The sequence below is a fragment of the Chelonia mydas genome, chromosome 15 (genome assembly GCF_015237465.2).
Source record: "Chelonia mydas isolate rCheMyd1 chromosome 15, rCheMyd1.pri.v2, whole genome shotgun sequence".
Classification (NCBI taxonomy): Eukaryota; Metazoa; Chordata; order Testudines; family Cheloniidae; genus Chelonia; species Chelonia mydas.
The window spans coordinates 16,229,091-16,250,448 of NC_057856.1; the positions used below are offsets into that span (position 1 = coordinate 16,229,091).

The window sequence follows — 21,358 nt, forward strand, 5'->3', positions numbered from 1 at the left end:
TCTCCCTTGCTCTGAATATTTAAGGCCAACTCATCCAGCCCTTATTCTGGGCCAGATCTTGGAAAAGAGGCCTGTGTTTGGCCAGGAAACTTCCAGAGTTTGGATTCATGAAGTTTCCTCTGAGTCATCTGCACATGGATCAAGATTCAATCTACAGAGAGCGAGAGGCAGGAGATGAGGGCTCAGAACTCCTTTGTGGAGATAGCTAGAGAATAGATTCATAGACTTTAAGGTCAGAAGGGACCATTATGATTGTCTAGTCTGACCTCCTGCACAATGCAGGCCACAGAATCTCACCCACTCACTCCTGTAACAACCCCTAACCTATGTCTGAGCTATTGAAGTCTTCAAATGGTGGTTTAAAGACTTCAAAGTGCAGAGAAGCCTCCAGCAAGTGACCCGTACCCCATGCTGCAGAGGAAGGCAAAACCCCCCCAGGGCCTCTGCCAATCTGCCCTGGAGGAAAATTCCTTCCCGACTCCAAATATGGCAATCCACTAAACCCTGAGCATGTGGGCAAGACTCACCAGCCAGACGCCGAGGAAAGAATTCTCTGTAGTAACTCAGATCCCACCCCATCTAACATCCCGTCACAGGCCATTGGTCATATTTACCGCTAATAGTCGAAGATCAGTTAATTGCCAAAATTAGTCTATCCCATCATATCATCCCTTCCATAAACTTATCAAGCTTAGTCTTGAAGCCAGATATGTCTTTTGCCCCCACTGCTTCCCTTGGAAGGCTGTTCCAGAACTTCTCTCCCCTGATGGTTAGAAACCTTCATCTAATTTCAAGTCTAAACTTCCTGATGGCCAGTTTATATCCATTTGTTCTTGTGTCCACATTGGTACTGAGCTTAAATAATTCTTCTCCCTCCGTGGTATTTATCCCTCTGACAAATTTATAGAGAGCAATCATATCCCCTCTCAGCCTTCTTTTGGTTAGGCTAAACAAGCCAAGCTCTTTGAGTCTCCTTTCATAAGACAGGTTTTCCATTCCTCAGATCATCCTAGTAGCCCTTCTCTGTACCTGTTCCAGTTTGAATTCATCTTTCTTAAACATGGGAGACCAGAACTGCACACAATATTCCAGATGAGGTCTCACCAATGCCTTGTATAATGGTACTAAACACCTCCTTATCTCTACTGGAAATACCTCGCCTGATGCATCCCAAGACCGCATTAGCTTTTTTCACAGCCATATCACATTGGCGGCTCATAGTCATCCCGTGATCAACCAATACTCTGAGGTCCTTTTCCTCCTCTGTTACTTCCAAGTGATGCATCCCCAGTTTATAACAAAAATTCTTGTTGTTAATCCCTAAATGCATGACCTTGCACTTTTCACTATTAAATTTCATCCTATTACTATTACTCCAGTTTACAAGGTCATCCAGATCTTCCTGTATGATATCCCGATCCTTCTCTGTATTGGCAATACCTCCCAGCTTTGTGTCAGCCGTAAACTTTATTAGCACATTCCCGCTTTTTGTGCCAAGGTCAGTAATAAAAAAATTAAATAAGATTGGTCCCAAAATCGATTCCTGAGGAACTCCACTAGTAACCTCCTTCCAGCCTGACAGTTCACCTTTCAGTGTGACCTGTTGTAGTCTCTCCTTTAACCGGTTCCTTATCCACCTTTCAGTTTTCATATTGATCCCCATCTTTTCCACTTTAGCTAATAATTCCCCATGTGGAACCATATCAAATGCCTTACTGAAATCGAGGTAAATTAGATCCACTGCATTTCCTTTGTCTAAGAAATCTGTTACCTTCTCAAAGAAGGAGATCAGGTTGGTTTGACACAATTTATCTTTTGTAAAACCATGTTGTATTTTGTCCCAATTACCGTTGACCTCAATGTCCTTAACTACTTTCTCCTTCAAAATTTTTTCCAAGACCTTACATACTACAGATGTCAAACTAACAGGCCTGTAGTTGCCCGGATCACTTTTTTTTCCTTTCTTAAAAATAGGGACTATGTTAGCAATTCTCCAGTCATATGGTACAACCCCTGAGTTTACAGATTCATTAAAATTTTTGCTAATGGGCTTGCAATTTCATGCGCCAGTTCCTTTAATATTCTTGGATGAAGATTATCTGGGCCCCACGATTTAGTCCCATTAAGCTGTTCAAGTTTGGCTTCTACCTCAGATGTGGTGATATCTACCTCCATATCCTCATTCCCATTTGTCATCCTACCATTAATCTTAAACTCCTCATTAGCCTCATTAAAGACTGAGGCAAAGTATTTGTTTAGATATTGGGCCATGCCTAGATTATCCTTAACCTCCACTCCATCCTCAGTGTTTAGCGGTCCCACTTCTTCTTTCTTTGTTTTCTTCTTATTTATATGGCTATAGAACCTTTTACTATTGGTTTTAATTCCCTTTGCAAGGTCCAACTCTACATGGCTTTTGGCCTTTCTCACTTTATCGCTACATGTTCTGACCTCAATAAGGTAGCTTTCCTTGCTGATCCCTCCCATCTTCCACTTCTTGTAGGCTTTCTGCTTTTTCTTAATCACCTCTCTGAGATGCTTGCTCATCCAGCTTAGTCTACAACTCCTGCCTATGAATTTTTTCCCCTTTCTTGGGATGCAGGCTTCTGATAGTTTCTGGAACTTTGACTTGAAGTAATTCCAGGCCTCCTCCTGCCTTTAGATCCACAAGTTCTTTAGTCCGATCCACTTCCCTAACTAATCTCCTTAATTTTTTTAAGTTAGCCCTTTTGAAATCAAAAACCCTAGTCACAGATCTATTTTTGTTTATCCTTCCATTTACTTTGAATTGAATTATCTCATGATCACTCAAGCCAAGGTTGTCCCCACCAATCATTTCTTCTACGAGGTCCTCACTGCTCACCAAAACCAAATCTAAAATGGCATCCCCTCTTCAACAACTAATTGGTGAAGGAATCCATCAGCTTTTGTATCCAGGACAATCTGAGCCTATTATTATTACTATCACTTGTCCTCCAGTCTATATCTGCGAAGTTAAAATCTCCCATGATCACACAATTCCCATTAGTATTTACTTCATTAAAAATATTAAAGAGGTCTCTATCCATATCCAAATCGGATCCTGGTGGTCTATAGCACACCCCAAGCACTATCCCAGGGGAGGCTCTAGTAGCTTTCTTCCCCAATGTTATTTTTGCCCAGACAGACTCTGTCTTATCCATTTCATCACTACTTATTTCTTTACAGTCTACCTCATCATTGATATACAATGCTACTCCACCACCTTTGCCTTTATTTCTGTCTTTCCTAAACAGCACATGCCCTTCAATACCTGTAGTCCAGTCATGACTACTATTCCACCATGTGTCCTTTATCCCTATAATATCTAGTTTCACTTCCTGCACCAGTAACTCTAGTTCCTCCATTTTGTTACCTAAGCTCCTTGCATTAGTGTACAAACATCTTAATTTTTGCTGTATGGCCTCGCTCACATTCTGTACCCGATTAGGCACAGACATTCTGTCGCCAGTATCACCTATTAGACTGGTATGTACACTACCCTTCCTCCTTATGTCCATTCTCCTACCCACGGCTGTATCCTTTCTTACTTTGTTTTCTTCCCTCTCAATGTTAAAATCTGGCGTGGAGATTACCTGGACGTCTCTCAACCATCTCCCCCAGATTCCTAGTTTAAAGCTCCCTTGATCAGTTGTGCCATCCTCCATCCAAGAAGTCTATTTCCCTCCTTGCTCAGGTGAAGTCCATCCCGAGAGAACAGTCCTCTGTCCATGAATGCTTCCCAGTGTCCATACATCCCAAAGCCCTACTTATAGCACCAGTCCCTGAGCCATCTGTTGAGCATCATAATCTTGTCACACCTTTGTTGCCCTTCTCTAGGAACAGGCAGAATCCCACTGAAGTTCAGCTGAGCCTTGATCTCCTTAAGCGTCTTCCCCAGCCTGGCATAGCCTCCCTTGGTACGTTCCAGCGAGAATCTAGCGGTATCATTTGTTCCCACATGAAAGACAATCAGTAGATTCTTTCCCGCTCCCGTTAGGATCCTCTTCAGCTTCAGGTCCACATCCCGTATCTTAGCACCTGGCAGACAGCACACCCTTCGGTTCTCTGGATCAGCTCTGGTTACAGGCCTGTCTATTCTTCTCAGTAAGGAGTTGCCAATCACGTAGATCTGCCTTTTTCTGGTGATGGTGCGATTCTCCAGTCTATCCCCTGTTCCCTCTGGCTGCAAGTCCTCTCGATTCCTATGGTCCCTAGCAATCCTCTGCAACCCATCCCATATCCTCCTGGGGCTCATATTTGGTGTTATCTCCATTGACTCTTGCCTTCTTCCTATAGGACTAGCTGCTCTTCTCTTCTTCCTTGCCCTCTCACCTTCAGTGATCACCTGCTGTGCCCCTTCTTCATTTTCCAACTCCACAAACTTGTTCTTGAGCTCTATTTCTCCTTCACTAGGCCGTCTTTTCCTCTGCCTGGTTCTCTTAGTCACATGCTTCCACTATCCACTTTCCTCACCCAGCAGTCTCCCCTCAGAGTTCTTTGGTCCTGCTTCCATCTGCAAGTCTGAGCTTTCTCTTCAGCCGCCTCATGTCTTTGCTCCATCATCCGCTCAAACCCCCTTCTAAACTCAACCAGAGTTTCCACCTGCATCTCCAATCCTCGGATCTTCTCTTCCATTAGCTCTATCAGGCAGCGCTTCATGCAGACAAAACTCTTTTCAGGTCCCCCCTCCAGGATCATGTACATGCCGCAGCTTCCACATCCAGTCATCTTCATTGTGTCTTCCACTGCTTGGCTCACTACTGCTGCTGCCTCTGTGTCCGTCATCGCCTTCTCACCTAAGACATGTTAGTCCGGGAAACATAAACCAAACCAAAACGCCACCACCCACAGCAAAACAAACCCCCAGCGAGCACCACAACACTGCCAGAACACCACACACCCCCTTCACTAGTCTGTCTGTTCCTTTGCCTGGCTCTCCTAGTCTTCCCCCCAAACTCCCCTTACAAAGAAGTTACGCTAACCTTTCAAGAAAGGGCTCAGCTTCTCTCCCAGCACACTGCCCCTACCAGCCTCTATAAATACCAATACAAACACCTACAAGTACCTTCTCCCCCAACAGAACTCCCCCTCAAGCTCCCCTGGTTACAGCTCTGTTTGCTGGCTCCAGTGCTGCTGCAGCTGTCTGACTAAGGAAGAAGAGGCAAGACAGGAGTGTCCTGGAAACTTACCCGAGCTTACGCAAAACTCTCCTTCAGAGGAGGAGGGGGCACATCACAGATGGGGACTCCATACCGTCTAATGCTGACATGTCCACTTCCATTCCCTCCCCACACAACCATGCTCCCTCTAAAATCGAGCAGTCCTTAATCAATGAACAGGCTTCCGTGGAGTCAAACAGCATGTTGTCTTGTTGGCTCAACCCCTCCTTTTACACCAATGTACCCCATTTCTGTGATTTCCCACACTTTCCCCATGCCCCATTGCCTCCTTTGAGAAGGCTTGTTCTGCTCCTCAGTCCTTACTTCTCTTCAGAAGGAGTTTTGCCTGAATAAGAATTTACGGACTCTAGGATTCTGGCCAGGGAATGTACTTGTCTAACTTTCGTGGCTTTCATTATCGTTTGCTAAATGCATTGTTATGTTAGTTACCTTGGACTGCACTGAGGGTGAAATTCAGCCCTGTGCAGAGAGCCCGCATGAGGCCTATGCGTCACTAGCTAGGCCAAGATCCTCAAAGGTATTTAGGTGCCTGAATCCCATTGGTTTCAATGGGAGTTAGTCACCTTCTGAGCATCTGGGTCTGTTGCCCATGCTACATGGTGTATAGTCATCTTGCTGGCCATGTGCATGTGGGTGAATTTCAGCCCAATAAATCACAGATTAAGAAGTCTTCTTTATCCAAACTGCATGAGGATGTGGATTATATTTCTTGACATTAGAAATCTTCAGCTAAAGAAATAAAAGCAAAAAATTGTTAAACTTTCCTAATAAATTGTCATTTAAAAACAGCAAGGATTCATCATGAATTGGTTAATGTAGCACCTCTTTCCAATGGGCTTTAATAGCAATTTTGAGTATTATTTTTCTCACGCAGTAAACGATGCAGTTAAGCGCCTGTTATGTTACTCATCAGACTTAATATTGTCAGGTTCATGAGAATTTTTCCTATGGGGGATTTATCTTAAAACGAACCCTAAGGATCAACTGAACTTGGCAGGTAAATAAAGGAATTAATTGCCCACTAATGAACCTAATTGCTCTCATGAGAATGCAAAAAGCCACAGCTCCTGTCAGAATATTAGATGCTACTACCTGCCCCAGAAAGCTCTGAAAAGTTATGCTAACCTTTCAAGAAAAGGCCTGTCCGTGTTTCGCTTGTGTAATCATGCCTTCTTGGGTCACAACTGAGGATGCCAAATTTAGGACAAACTACTGAGAAATAGGGCAAACACAACCCAAACCTGGTGGTTATTCTTCCATAAGATTTTCCAAACCAGCAACAAAAGTAAACTTCTGTTTCACCACACTGGCTAACAAGTCATACAAGCAGTTTCCTTAGGTATTCTAATTCCTATGTCACCACCAGAAACACTGGATTCAGAGGTGAGTGGTTCTTTACAACCAGTCTCATCAAATGAAAGGTACTTCTGATCCCAAAGGTCCAGCCACACACCCAGGTCAATATATAACTCAGATCTTACCCGAAAATCACACTGATGCCAATCCTTTAGTATGTAAAATCTAAAGATATATTTGTAAAAAGAAAGAAAGAAAGGTGAGAGTTAAAATTGGTTAAAGGAATCAAATACATACAATAAATGCAAAGTTCTTGGTTCAGGCTTGTAGCAGCGATGGAATAAACTGCTGGCTTGAGTCAAGTCTCTGGCTGCTTCCAAATCATTGGAAGGACCTCAGTCCAGTTCAGGGATCTCAAACTCAAATCGCCACAAGGGCCACATGAGGACTAGTACATTGGCCCAAGGGCTGCATCACTGAAACCTCCAACCCTTCCATGAGGCTCCCCGCCTCCTCCCTTGAGCATGCCATGTTCCCGCTCTCCCCCCCCCGACTCCCAGAGCATGCAAACAGCTGTTTGGCGGTGGCTGGGCGGAAAGTGCTGGGAGGTAGGCAGAGGAGCGGGGACGTGGCGTGCTCGGGGGGGAGGAGGAGAATGTGGGGCGGGTGGAGGAGGGGAGGTTGGCTGCCGGTGGGTGCAGAGCACCCACTAATTTTTCCCCATGTGTGCTCCAGCCCTGGAGCACCCGCGGAGTTGGCGCCTATGGCGGGCCACAGGAAATAACTCCATGGGCCACATGCGGCCCGCGTGTTTGAGACCCCTGGTCCAGTTAGAATGCTCCCATTAGTATAGTCCATAGTCCAGCGGTTTGGCCAGGAAAGAGGCAAAATGGAGGGGTTTCCAGGGCTTTTTATATCTTCTGCCATGTGGAGGGCATCCCATTGTTCTTACTGTGGAAAAGTACAGTAACAAGATGGTGGCTGGAGTCAGATGGACAAGTCACATGTCCATGCATTTTGCCTAGTCACAGCGTGAAATTCCATTAAGTGTAATAGGCATCTCCCATGGTTCATTGTCAGTTAAATGTTCTTTTTTGTTGGCCACTCAATTTAAATAGTCCCTCCAAGATGTGCTGGCTAGCTACCTTGTGGGCGGTACCCCAGGGGCAAACATTTGAAATCCAGGTAGAGAGCCAATACTCATAACTTCAAATACAAAAATGATACATGCATACAGATAGCAAAATCATAACCAGCAAATCATAACCTTTTCATAGACACCTCACCTGACAACCTTTTGTACAAGATTTGTTGCACAGATATAACAATGGTTGCAACAATGATCTATATGGTCATATTTTAATCAGATAACGTCACGGCTTGGTAGAGTCCCATAAATTAATTTAATTCTGTTTGAACGCAGTGCCTTTTGGGAAGAATTAGTCTCTGCTCAAGCTCTGAACCCAGCTTGGGGACCAAGGGAGGTGGCTTTACACCTCTTTGATTCTGCGGGGCTTCTGAGTGCTGGCTAAGGCAGCCCTGAGTTGTGTTCCAAATACTATGGGCCTTACACAGCTAAGGAATCGTGAAGTCCCAGCCATGCCTTCTCCTCCTCTCACCTGAAATGCTCTCTATGCTTGGTGTTTCTGCAGGGAGAGCATTGAGGTAGTGGGGTCAGCCCTGGACTTGGTGTAGAGGGCCCCCTCCACCAGTGCTACCCACTGGAGGGCCCCACACCTACGTTACAGTCCCTTTTTGCCAGCTGTAGCCTGCACAAGGGGGGCAGAGAGCAAGGATGAATCAGGCTCATCTGCATACTTAACTCTACTGAGCTTTTGAAGCCGGTCACATTAAGGGGTGTGTGAAACAGCATGGCCTGCATGGACATTGCCAGAGACGCTCTGTCTGCAAAGCGCTGAGGCCTCTTCTGTGGCACTGCGTGGGCAACACACTTAGGATTGGCTCCCAGACCTCTTTTTGGAGGGCTCCTCAGTGCCGGCCTTGGGCTGCCAGCTGATGCACAGGAAGGAGTGGGGCCAAATTGTGTTCTGGTTTGCACCTTATTTCACCTGACTGAGTTCAATTAAGTTGCAGTGGCTGTAGGTCAGAGAAGAATTTGGCCTGCTCTCTTCCTTCCCTGATCATCTTCCTGTGGGGTCTTTTCTAACCTGATTTATTCCTCACGACGCTCAGTGAAAGTCAATGGAAATCAGGGCAGAGTACGGCCCATATCATCCCAACTTTCCCCTCCCTTCTTGTCTCATATCTCTTCTTCCACTTACAGGCAGGAAGAGAAAGCCTCATGTGGCCAGTGGTGCTCCATGGACCACTGAGGAGTAGTTGAGGTGAGCCCTGAACATGTGAATTAAAGCCAAGCAGGAGGAAATTGTGAAAGGTTCTAAACTTGACTTTAGCACTTCACATAACTTATTCATTGGGGCCAACTTGAATCCTCCCATATGTTTTTCCATATTCCCCCTTTCCATTTTTCTGTTGAACCCCTAGACTAACTAGCCCCAAATCCAAATGATACTTTGATGCATTTATGTATCCATCAAAGAGCTATTGACAGGTGTCGTGGCCTAACGGTTAGCAGATATGTGCAGGCTTGGAGTCTTTCGCTGGTTCTGCCACCAATTCACTGGGTGTGACCTTGGGCAAAACATTTACTCTGTCTATGCCACAGTTTCTCCACCACTGGGGATTATAGGGGCTTCACACAACTTTGTCAACTGCTTTGAGATCCTAAGAAGAAAAATGCTTTGTAAGTGCTTATTATTTATGCAGTGAAACCAGAATATGGCCCAAAGAGCTTGCAGTATCCGTATATCCATTGAAAAAAAAAGGAGAATCTTGCTTCTAGAATTGCACCACTTCTAACTGCAAGTGAGACTTAGGAGCGCTGTGGTGAAGCCCCAAGCGGACGCGGTGGGCTTGGGCTTCCCAAAGAGTTTCAGCGTTTGAGATTACCAGCATATCAATATCTTCAGGAGAATCCGGAATTTCCGCCCTAGTGTAGACTTGATAAGCTAGGAAGAAGTAGGAGAAAAATCTGAAGGGTAGATGTGCTCCTTTGGCTGGTGGTAATTATTATTTTGTTTTGATTTATCGTTTGCAGGAATTTTATGAGACCCTTGCAGGCATAGTTCTGTCTCTTCTGCGCATATTTTATTTTTCACCCAAACTGCAAGGGGACAGGATGTTTAGCAGAATAACTTTGATGGGTGGGTGGGGAACAGAGACGATTTGGTCTTGCGCCAAATGAAGCGAACGTGAAGGAATGAAAAGAATCCAGTTTATTGCAGTGCTATATTACTTCTTATGTTTGAAAGAGCACTTTGACTGAAGTGCCAGTCCTACAAATGCTGTGAGTTTACTACACAATTTGGTTTACGCTCTTAAACAAAGCCAGATTTTCTAAAATTGCTCAGTTTCCATCTACAGTAGTGCACACCCCGAGGGTTCAAAATTCATGATTTGGGCCAAAAAATCCTGATTGGCTTCAAACAGTAATACATTTGGAACTCTTTTTATTTGCCTTCTGGTTTCTGTGTCTGTAGGATACACTCACTTCCCGTTTTCAAACTTTTCCCAGCAACCAAGAGTGCTAGAAATGTACTTTTTTCTTTTTTTTTAATGAAAGCTGAGATTCTCATGCAATCTCTTCATTCCAGCAGGTGGGGCTTTAAGAAAAAGAGCAAATATCATATGCTCAAGAAAAAATTGCGAGACCCGAGAGCACTACATTTAGGCACAACAAGTGGCTAAAGTTTCAAAAAGGCTCAACACGACCATGTACGTATTTCAATGGGTGCGACTGGTGCTGAGGACTTTGGCAATTTGGCCCTTATTTCAGATGCCTAAAAGGGGGCTGAAGTCTTTTGAAACTCTGGCCCTTAAAGCTCTTGCTCTTATATATATTCAGTTTGTGCCTCACTGGAGTAAAATCCCGGCTGTCCAAGCAGACACTGGTCTGCAAATTGCCACAACACCTTTTGGAGACGTAGCTTTCCCATTAAGGCATTCTGGCTCCTGCCTTTAGCCTTGAAATGATCCTGATTCTGTGCATGAGGTGCACTGGCAGCTATAGGATTTATGTACACAAGAGGTCTGGGAGGTGTATTCTTATTTGAAGAGCCAGACGATCAGCCAAGCATTAGGCTCACTTATTCTCTCCCACTGTAGCTGGGTATTAGGAATAGAAACTGGCTTTGCTTGAAAAATGATCATTTTGTCTGCAATCTATCAGTTCTTTTTTTTTTTTTCTTTTTTCATCAGTTTCAGGAATTTCCTCAGTTCTGATTGATCGTATTGGGTTTTAAAAGAAGAAAATTAAAATAGGAAAACAAAAGGCAGTGATTAAAATGACTTCTGTGGCTTTTTGTTTGCTTGTTTATTTGGTGCAAAGGTTTTATTTCACTTAACTTTGGTATGTAGCCAACAGAATCTTTGGGTCGGAAGAGCATAGAAAGGGTGATCTGCACCTAAAGTGATACAGGAATAGCAATGTCAGCTTGGACTGTAATTTTATTCCTGACATGGTTATGCTGGCAAAACCTGTATCATGTAGATGAAACTTAATTTCTGGTGGTGGGGTTTGTCTAAAGAAGCTGCAGGAAGCTTTCTTCCCATACTTAGGTAGCTGTAACTGCACCAGGGATGTGTGTTGCCTGGAGGGATTTTTTAATTCTATTAGTCCAGCAGGAAGGAACAGTCCCACTAAATGGTTTCTAGACTCAGCTGCCCTCTCAATGCCCAATCCTTCCCATGCTTATCACACCTGTGGGAACTTTTTCTCTGACTGACCAGTGGTCGTGCAATGTGCCAAGAAGAGCTGTGTGAATAACGGACTTTTCAGTTCTCCAGCAACTCCGAAAAACCGGCATGGAGGGTGGGGGGTGATTTCATTTCGGGTCAAACCGAAAACAACGTTTTTAGAAATTTTCAGCGAATCAAAAAAGTCAGAAAAAAATCATTTTAGGTCCAAACAAAATGTTTTGTTTAGATTTTGACCAATTTTAAACTATTTGTTTAAAAAATATTCAAGGAAATTTGGAAACAAAAAGTTGTTTCAAACCAAAAAAATCAAAAGGTTTCATTTCAAAAATGTCAAAATGAAACATTTCAATGGTTTTCAGACATTTCTGGGTTTTTTTTGGTTTTGTTTTTGACTGAAACAATTCGGTGAAACTGACTCCAATTCGCAAAATGTTGTCAACAAATCTGCATTTTTTTCCAAAAAAAAAAGTTTCGCCAGAAAAATTTCACCCCTCTCTACCACTGAGCATTCAGTGCTTACAAAGGGTTCTTCGTACCCTCCAGGGTCAGAGCTTCAAAGAGTTGGGTATGTGCTGGGTGAGCGCTTTTGAGAATCTTGCCTCATGTGAATATTCATACAATATCTTGGAAGAACCTACAACATCAATAGGCTGTTGGCTAGCCATCCTGATGGTCTTTTTTCAAAGACTTCTCACTTGCTAATGTTCTTCCCCATACCCCAACACTTCCCCCCCCCCTCACTGTCTTGCCTGCTTGTCCATCAGCATGTGATGTCTATGGGCTGTGGGACAGACTTCCAGTAGTACTCATCACCCACCATTGGGTCCAGATCTCCCAATGAGTTCAACTCCCACTTGAACACCTACAATTAAATGCAGTGTTATACATCTAGGAACAAGGCATGGAGGCCATCCCTAAATAGTGGAGGACTGTATCCTGAAAAGCAGTGACTCTGAAAAGGATTTAGTGGTCACAGTGGACGAGCAACTGAACGTGACTTCCCAGTGCGATGCCATGACAAAAAGGGCTAATGCAATCCTTGGCTGTTTAAACAGGAGAGCAGTGAATAAGAGTAGGGAGTGATTTTTCCCTCTGTGTACGGCATTGGTGAGACCGATTCTGGAATACTGTGTCCAGTTCTGGTGTCAAGACTTTAAAAAGATATTGAAAAATTGGAGAGGGTGCAGAAAAGAGCCACAAAAATGATTTGAGGGCTGCAGAAAATAGAGACTTAAAGCTCTCAATCTGTTTTAGCTTATCAGAAAGCAGATTGAGAGGTGACTTGATTACAGTGGATAAGAACCTTTCTGGGGAGAAAATACCATGTACTAAGGAGCTCTTTAATCTAGCAGAGAAAGGCATAACAAGAACCAATAGCTGGCAGCTGAAGCCAGACAAACTCAAATTAGAAACTGGGCAAACATTTTTAACAGTGAGGGTGATTAATCACTGGAGCAAACTACCAAGGGAAGCTGTGGATTTTCCATCTCTTGATGTCTTTATATCCAGACAGGATGCCTTTCTGGAAGATCTGCTCTAGCCAAACACAAGTTATTGGGCTTGATACAGGGGTAACTAGGCGAAATGTAATGGTCTGTGCTATACAGGAGGTCAGACTAGTTGATCTAAAGCTCCCTTTTGGCCTTATGAAACTCTCTGAATCTATGAAGCGGCCAGACTTTCAAACAGCTGAGGACCCAGCAGCTCCCGCTGATCCCAGAAACTTTATTTTCAAATACAGGGCACAGATTTCAGGTGGCCAGAAATGCTGCTCGGCACCATGTGCACGTTCAGAGCCCCGGGCGCAGCTCCGCCTGGCTGAGCGAGCAGGGCACTTGCACAGCTGTACGACTTCAGACATTCCTGGTGATTCTGCAAAGGTCAGTCCTTCACTCAGAAATGTGTTTCTGATTACATTCTGCCCCCTTGCAGATAACAATGCAGTCAGTGACAAATTTAGGGGAAGATAGGCTTTCAGAGCGGCTACCATGCATTTGCCTTCCACCGGCTGACACAGCTCATCTGGTTTAACTTCTGCATGGCAACTGAATGCCAATCAAGCCTGTCGCTGCTTCCCTCAGAGAGTGCAGTTCCCTTTAAAAACAGGATGGCCACTCAGCCCAGGGAAGGATTGGCTCTTCTGTCAGTAACACAACAATTACTTACAGTGACTGATGTCTAAGTCAGACACATCGGAAAACACCTCTAGAAATAAAGCAACCCTTTTCTTTCTAGCCAAATCACGTACTGTGGCTGGGAGGTGCAAGATGACGCTGCTCCTGTGAGAAGATAAAGCATGGCTTTAGCATGGAGATCTCTACCTTATGTCTTCTAAAGCACACAGGGGCCATCATGGATCGGACAGGAAGGCCTGGCAATTTTACAAAGTACACGGTCTTCTCTGAAACGGAACTGATAGACTTCTGTTTTAAACAGTCATCTACAGAGGGATGGATGGTACAGTGATCAAGGCCCTAGCTGAGAGAGCCATGGGTTCAAGTCTCTGCTCTACCACAGATTTCCTGTGTGACCTTGGGCAGTTACTTGGTCTCTGTGTGCCTCAGATCCCCATCTGTAAAATAGGGATAATAGCAGTGCCCACCTCACAGGGATTTTGGGAGGAGAAGTGCATTAACGATTGTGCGATGCTCAGACATTGTGCTAATGAGGACCGTCAAGTACCTCAGACAGACAGGGCAGCCTGGAGAAGACTTTGACGGTTGCCTTCTGGTTAGGCTGATGGCGAGTGGGAAGCCTTCGCTCTGGGGCCATTTGCCCCAGAACCAGGGCTCCATTTCTCACTGAATTTCTAAATTTGTGAGTTTCATTCCAAACGGGAATGGAGCCAAATTTTGAAATATCAAAATTCTCCATGAAACAGAATCGCCTCTCTCGGCACAGCTCTCCCGCTCAGGACAAGGGTCTCATGCGAGAGAGATCCTGGTTCTTTATAGCGGTTTGTTTCAGTACATAACCGTTTTCTGTTGGCAGCTTTAACCTTAGAAAGCGGCTAATTTACTGTTAATTCCAGATGGGCCTCAACGGAAAGCCCAGATCTAGAGGTATATGAGTGTGTGTGGGGGGTGGAAGGGATGGGGGGACAGTGTCCTGAGCAACACGCCCATTTTGTTGCTTCGGCCTGTCTCCAAAGGATAGGACAATGGGGCAGGAATCAGGAGACCTGGATTGCTGGCCTGGCTCTAGCAATGACCTGCTTGGGCTAGAAACTTTGGGTCAGAAATTCCTCCTTAGTTTTGGAGCCTCCGTTTTTGGATTCCTCAGCTTGTGATAGCCAGAGTCTTACTGTTACAGGTCAATGGTAAACATGGGTGCTCAGCACTTAATAATGCCAAACAGGCCTGAGCGGGGTCTAGTTGTGCACCTAGAAGTTAGTGGACCCCAAATTAGTGGGTCTTTTGGTCTTAACCTGTCTGTGCCTACATTTTCCCATCTGTAACCTGGGGATAATGATACTCACCTGGGACTTCCCTCCTGACCATCCTGGCTCCCATGCACTTATTAAATATTGTAGGAATAGCGATATGACTTAGTGAAATTTTTTTTCCCCAAGCCATGGCACATATGTCAATTCCAGATGGGCCTGAACTGAAACGCTGGATCCAAATAGCCTCACACTTGGATGCAGCCAGAGCAGAACATTCCAGTTCGGGCCTGTCTTTTGTTCCAGTGGGATCCTTTCCCTGTACAATCATCATCTGGCTCCTCCTTTGTGATTAGCTGGGCAGTGTCACATGGGCTCAGTTGATACAAGTCTGCCAGTTCCCCCCAGCAGTCACTGTTGCTGTTCTTTTGCTTGGTCCCTGGTTAATGTGAGGGGGTGGGGTTTGTATCACAAGTATTTTTTTCCTTCTTGAAGATCATTTTTATCCCCTTCCACCAAGGACGCTGGCCAAGCTCTCTGAGCCATGAGCTCCCCTCTCTCCTCCCGGCAAGATGACAAAAGAAGCTGTCTGAAAGCGCCAGGATGGCTGACACAGGGAGAAGGAAAGAAAAAGAAATCACAAAAATGCATGCAGTGTGTCTGCAGTGGTGACTAATGGCTATTAGCCCTTATTGCTGTCAGGTGAACTGGTAGCCAAGCCTCAGACATGTGGTCATTGTCAAGAGGAATTTTTGACTCTCCTCTCAGGAGCGCCTCCTCCACCCTTCCCGAACCATTAATTACTTCCACCATCCTTCCAAACTGCCAAGGAGTGAGGAGCAGCAGAGCCGGAGATGAAAGGAAGCAGCGGCTGCCCTGGTTTCCAGGTCTTTCAAATAACCAGTCTGTAATAACTTCCACAGCCAAGGGAAATGGCCACGCAGTGGGAGGAAGGTCAGCTCTGAGGGGAGGAAGGCTCTCGTGCAGCAATGATGTAGTGGCTCCTAATGGAAGAAACCTGTGGAATTAATCAAGCCCCGTGCCTCATTTGTTAATGACAGCAGGTTTGAAAAAACAGCAGCCGTTCACCTCGGTCAGGAGATGGGATCCTAGAACTCCAGCCAAGGGCTGTCAGGCCAGCAGGGTTAGGGATCAGGTCCCCTCTGCGTTCCCAAAGCAGATGCACAGGTTCTGTGGAGGTAGATGGCAAAGATGATTGAGTTTTATGGGGTAGCTCACACAGCCTGCATGCCTCCTTTCTCTAAGCCGGCTGCTGGAAAGCTATAGCCTAGGCCAATGCTGACCTCCCATGCTTGGCTTCCTGGCTGTCATGCATGAAGTCCGTCACGCTCAGTTTCACCCAGATTAGCCTGCGGTATTGAGATGACATTGTTCTGGCATGCTTGCTTCAGAAAGCAACAGCTCTGTGGAACCAGTTAAGGCAGTCTGGGCCCAGCTCCCATCCCTGAAGATGGGAGCATTCTCCCTCCCATTTCCTCCTCCCCCCACCCGAAGTGTGGCCTTGATTTCATGGGCCAGAGACAAGCAAGAATCAAAGTGGAATAATTACCGCTAGTGTTTGATACAACCCCCCACCCCCACAGGCCACCACTGCGGGGGCCTGCAATCAGCTACAAGAGCCATGTAGGTGTGACTGGTGAATAGGTGGGGAGGGTCTTCCCTGGCACAGCCATGTGATGCACTGAGGAGTGGGGTCAGCTAAAAGGAACCTTTGGCTTTCTGAATCAGGTTAAAACTCCCCCCACAGATCAAAATTCTGTGTAGTATACAAACATGGAGTCTTTGCACCATGCTACCAGCGTATTCTGGCCATGAAAACAGTGCATCCAGCCTCACCAGGATCACCCCAGTGTCGGGGGATCCTCTGAAGAAAGAGGGTGTGGCTGGTCCTCCTCTATGCCCTCCTAATCCCCGACTGTGGTTTCAGCCTCTTGGAGCTATTAGCAATTACTCTGGGTTAAAGCATTGCTGAAGTTGCTCTAATTAATGCAAAGAAGCTGCCTTTGCCAACAGCAGCCTCAGGCTCGGAGGAACACAGTGTCGAGCTCTATAACTCCCTTGCATGCATTCATCTCAGCTTGTGTTATCAGCTCCTTGAAAATACATGAGCCTCTGGTCCTATATAACTGTAATGTATTTTACATATTAGGCTTGTAGGAATCTATATAGAGATAAACTGATAGGTACAGGGTAGGAAGGAGTAGGTCTTTTCATATAATACAGTCCACACACACATTAAAAATGACATACAGTCTCATTATAGGAGACATATGCCTCCTTTCCGCATAGGTTGGACAGATTTCTATTTGAAGAGTTGACAGTCGAACCAAATCACCAAGCTGTACGTTGTATCAGGTTACACCCAAGAGAATGACAGTCTTTTCTAAATCGAAGGCTCTTTTTAAGTTCCAATCCCTTTCACAGGAGAACAGCTGGACTCTGCCTTTTAGGGCAGGATGGTCAAAAATTGTGCAAGGTCACTGTGTGACCTTTAGCATGTTGTTTAACTTCACTGTGCCTCGGTTTCCCCAATGGCAACATTGAAATAATACTTATCCACCTTTGTAGAGACCTTTGACACCTACAGGTGAAAGTGCTTTATAATGTAAATGTAAAGAGCAATGCTACTTTATTGTAAAATGGTAAATTAAATGATCTTGTATTGATTAACAGTTTCACTTGCCTGAAAGAGTTGAGATCAGTTTATTCAACTAAGTGCTGACATAATCCACACTGTTTGCCTTTTTAACAAACTAGGATACTAATTCCCTGAAAGACCAGTGAATTTGGAGTTATTTGTTTATTTAGCAAAATTGCGGATGTTAATGTGTTTCTCTTATATATTTATGACCCAAATTTTACATGATCATGCTACTGCGACAGAACCAGAAAGGGAAATTGACTAGCCTGTTTCTGTAGTCGCTAGCGGAGTGCAATGCAAAAAACTAAGAAAACATCCTGCCTGATGAAAATGGGAGGTGCTGGGCCCAGAGCTCCTTTGAAAACCTGGCCCTAAATACTGGGGATATTATTCGTAACGTTATTTCCGTTGTAATAAATGAGGTGGTGTTAGTAACACAGAGGACATTTTTTAGAAAGAGATTATTGTAGCGGGGAAGTTTTTCTGTTTAATCTGAAGATCTCAAGCTACACTAACACCAGTAGTCTGTCTTGGAGCTTTGGGCAGGTGACATGTTCACATTCCCTCTTGCACACGGTATGGTTTGGTTTTAGAACCTGATACTTTCAGATTCTTTTATAATTGGCTTTCGCACTCTCTCTGTGTCAGACACAGGAAAAGAGCGCTAGTTTTTTGCAGTCCAACAATGAATTAAAGTCTTTAGTCCCATTAAAGTATTAAATTTTTGCTCAAACCTTAACTAAGCCCTCCTCACTTTAATTAAGGCATTAAGCTTCCATTAAAGTTAACACATTGACAAAATCTCATTTCTGCTCTGCCTTAACTGGACCACACCAGTTTGTGGCCCCAATTGTCAGTTGATACTATAAAATCAGGAAGCACGTTTCTTTAAAGCTTCCCCCCCTCTCCCATGTGTGAATGAGCAAGCGGAGGGACATGTCAGCGCTCGTTAGCTGAGCACCGAGCCCTACCAGTGCGTTTGAAATCACCTCACAAAATGCACTAAGACAGACAGTGATGTAGGACCAGTAACCTGTCACCCTGGTTCCTTTCCCTTGATACGGATGGCAAGACCTCCATCACAACAGAAGCCCTTGTTGGCTATCTCAGCAAAAAGGCATTTGCATGAAGAATTAGTGTGCACGGTCTCTCAGGAAGAGGGTGATGGCTCATTGGAGAGGCAGTGTGAGGCTGGTTTTACTGCTGATGCCTGTGCTGGACATGGTCTTTGGCCCAACCAGAGGCCTCCGTCCCAAGGCCATCAGCATTTGAGGCCCTGTTAAAGTCAATGGGAGTTTTGACATTGAAATTGATTTCAGTGAAGCCAGGATTTCATTCTAGACTCTCAAAAGAGCTTAGCTCCCATTCAGGCACCAAAATTAGAAGCCCGATTTTTCAAAAGAGCTCTGCGTGGTAAGGGCCTGATGATCACTTGCTTGTGATATGAGCCTGCCTTCTCCTGGCATTGTGAATATTCAGGCCCTGGCTGCGAATGCACTTCTGAAAATCTGGCTCTTACCTTGTTGGGGAAATGGGAGCCTGGCACATCTGAAAATCCAAACCCGGCATTTAAAGTTAAAAGCAAAACCAGCCAGGTTTTCAATGCGCAAATGGAATTGGAAGGTAGGGGGCAGATTCTGAGCTCATGTAAATCCATTGACTTCACTAGAATGACGACCGTCGGCACCCACTGAGATGCTGGCCCGAGATATTCCAGGGTCCGTGGGGAAGTGGGAGGCGCAGATTATTCTCCCTGTAGCAGCTTTGGGCTGCTGCATCCCAGCAAGGTTTCATCTTCCAGGGGAGAGCAGGATCTGTGGCATCTACTCAAACAAGTGTATTCTGCTGTGCTTTCTTGGAGTTGTTTGTTTTGTTGCTGAAAAACAGAATGAATTTCTTGATGGTTTAGTGCAATGTTCAGCTTGTCCTATTTGTTTCCTTGGGAGTGGAGGGTACTGGCTCCCTTATCTGTGCCCCATCCCCACATTCTCATTGTCTTCATGTTTCATTGAAATCTTCCATCAAAATCTGCATTCTCGGACTTGTCCAAACCAGCTCATCCCCTGCTGTCTCTGCAACAGCAGCTTCTCCTTAGAGTGGACTAGAATTGGCAAAGAGAGGACTGAGGTTTTAAAAATACACTGTGCTTCTAGGGCACCTCTCACCCAGAGATCTCGAAATTGGACAAACAGTAATTGGGCCCCATGATGCCCCAGTGAGTCATGTAAATACCACTACCCCATTTGCAATTTGGGGAAACTGAGGCACACAACAGTTAAGGGATTTACTCACAGATAAGTCAGCAGCAGAAGTCCTGACTCCTAGATCCCTGCTTTAACCACTAGACCATGCTTACTTTTGCTAAAAAGTTATACCTCTGATGGTGCATACCATATATTTCCCATATGCTCTGTTATTTGCCAACACTGTCTTGAAAGGAAATGACATTTTCAGAGCTCACAGGACCCGGAGGCCCTTTCACAAACAGGAGCATGTCAGCAAAGGCTGAGAGTTAAGTCAGTTGCTTGGTTGGGCCTTTAACACCCTGGCTAGAAAAGGGAACCCCCCTCAGGGGTAATGGAACATCCCCTGGTGTCTCTCATCCCAAGCCCTAAAAAGGAGAACAACTTTTACAACACATCCTGAGAAGCTGAGCAGAGCAGGGGACTGGGCAAGGGCCACCCACGCTATGGCCCCTCGCGACCTCGCCCGCTTCTCAAAGAGCCGTGCTGCAGCATCTCCTTTTCTCTAGCAGACCTGCCACACTCCAGCGTGCCCCTTGGCCTTCCCCCCAGCTTGCTCTCCTACGAGAGCTGCTCTGGAGGACGGGCTGCGGAGTACTTGTATGCCTGAGAAGAAACATGTGTTCTAGCCACATGTACCTTTTCTCATTTGCACTGGGGAGATTAGAAATGCTCAGGTTTTTAAACTTTAAAGTAATGGATCCAGTTCTCCTCTCAGTTATGCTTTGATACAGGCGCATGGGGTCAAGGGGTTTGCACCAGGAAAAGGATATGGCGCACCGTCTGTCTGTGGCTGCCAAATCGGTCCGCAGTAGAGATACTCTTACAATTACTCTGTGCTTTTTACATTATTTTCCTACTTAATTGCATTCAGGTTCTGACGGAAATAAATTAGGTGGCCTGTGAACCAGTACAACATGGCAAGGGACCTGAAACAAGATTTACAATGTACATTTTTCTATTTTAAAAAATCACTACCAGCAACCCTACAATAACAAACCAGCAAGTTCATCCCAGCACTTGGGAGCAATCTCACAATAACTGGCCAGCATGTGCAGTCCAGCACTCATGAGCAACCCTCAACACACTAGGCAGAATACTGCCACTAGCACTCTGAGAGCCTGATCTAAAGTCCACCAAAGTCAATCGGAATCTGTAATGAATGATGTGTTTACTTACAATATGTTATTCACCCACTAGATGTCTCTGCGTGCTGTAGAGTTCTGGACAGGGTGTGATATCTGGTAAACAAGGGGGCCAAAGCTGGAATTCAAGCTGTGTGGAAGTCTGTTTTGTTAGTTTGTAGCTGTAGTTGTTTTGTTTAATAAATGCCTTCTTTGAAAGAGGACTGTAATTCCGTACATCACGAGTGGCACAATCTGGGACCTCTGCAGTGCTCCATGAGAACATGGCCAGCTAGGATAAAGCGTGACCAGAGCCTGGCCCAGCTCCTTGCATTCCTGCTAGTGCCCTAGGGCAGGTCTGGGGGAAGTACATACACTGTTACAAGTACCAATAGCACTGTTTGGTGCGTGCCTCCGTATGCCCTTTCAGCCTTGTGCTATGTCTGCACTACTGCTCTGGGGCTACAGCTCCACAAACCCCTCTCTCTAGGGCTCCTCAGAGGAACAAGGAGAACATAGTCTGGGCCACAGAATGCTAAATTTGAGATAAAAGATGGTCTATAAATGTGAGCGACTGTAGTGGTGTTGTTCATTGGTATTGTCATTTCTTTCTTCAGATGTAGCCACTAATTAGCAGCATGGAGATGAGTATTTAAAAGTGGACAGGCTTC

The 21,358-nt window shown here is 45.2% G+C and overlaps 1 long non-coding RNA gene across 1 annotated transcript in view; it reads left to right on the plus strand.

Moving 5' to 3' along the window:
- The window catches only part of LOC114018246, a 255,971-nt gene that overhangs the window by 112,650 nt on the left and 121,963 nt on the right, over positions 1-21,358 (plus strand). The window contains exons 10-11 of the long non-coding RNA XR_006286062.1: positions 10,175-10,292; positions 13,018-13,156. This is a non-coding gene — a long non-coding RNA (uncharacterized LOC114018246). The remainder of the gene's footprint in view (positions 1-10,174; positions 10,293-13,017; positions 13,157-21,358) is intronic.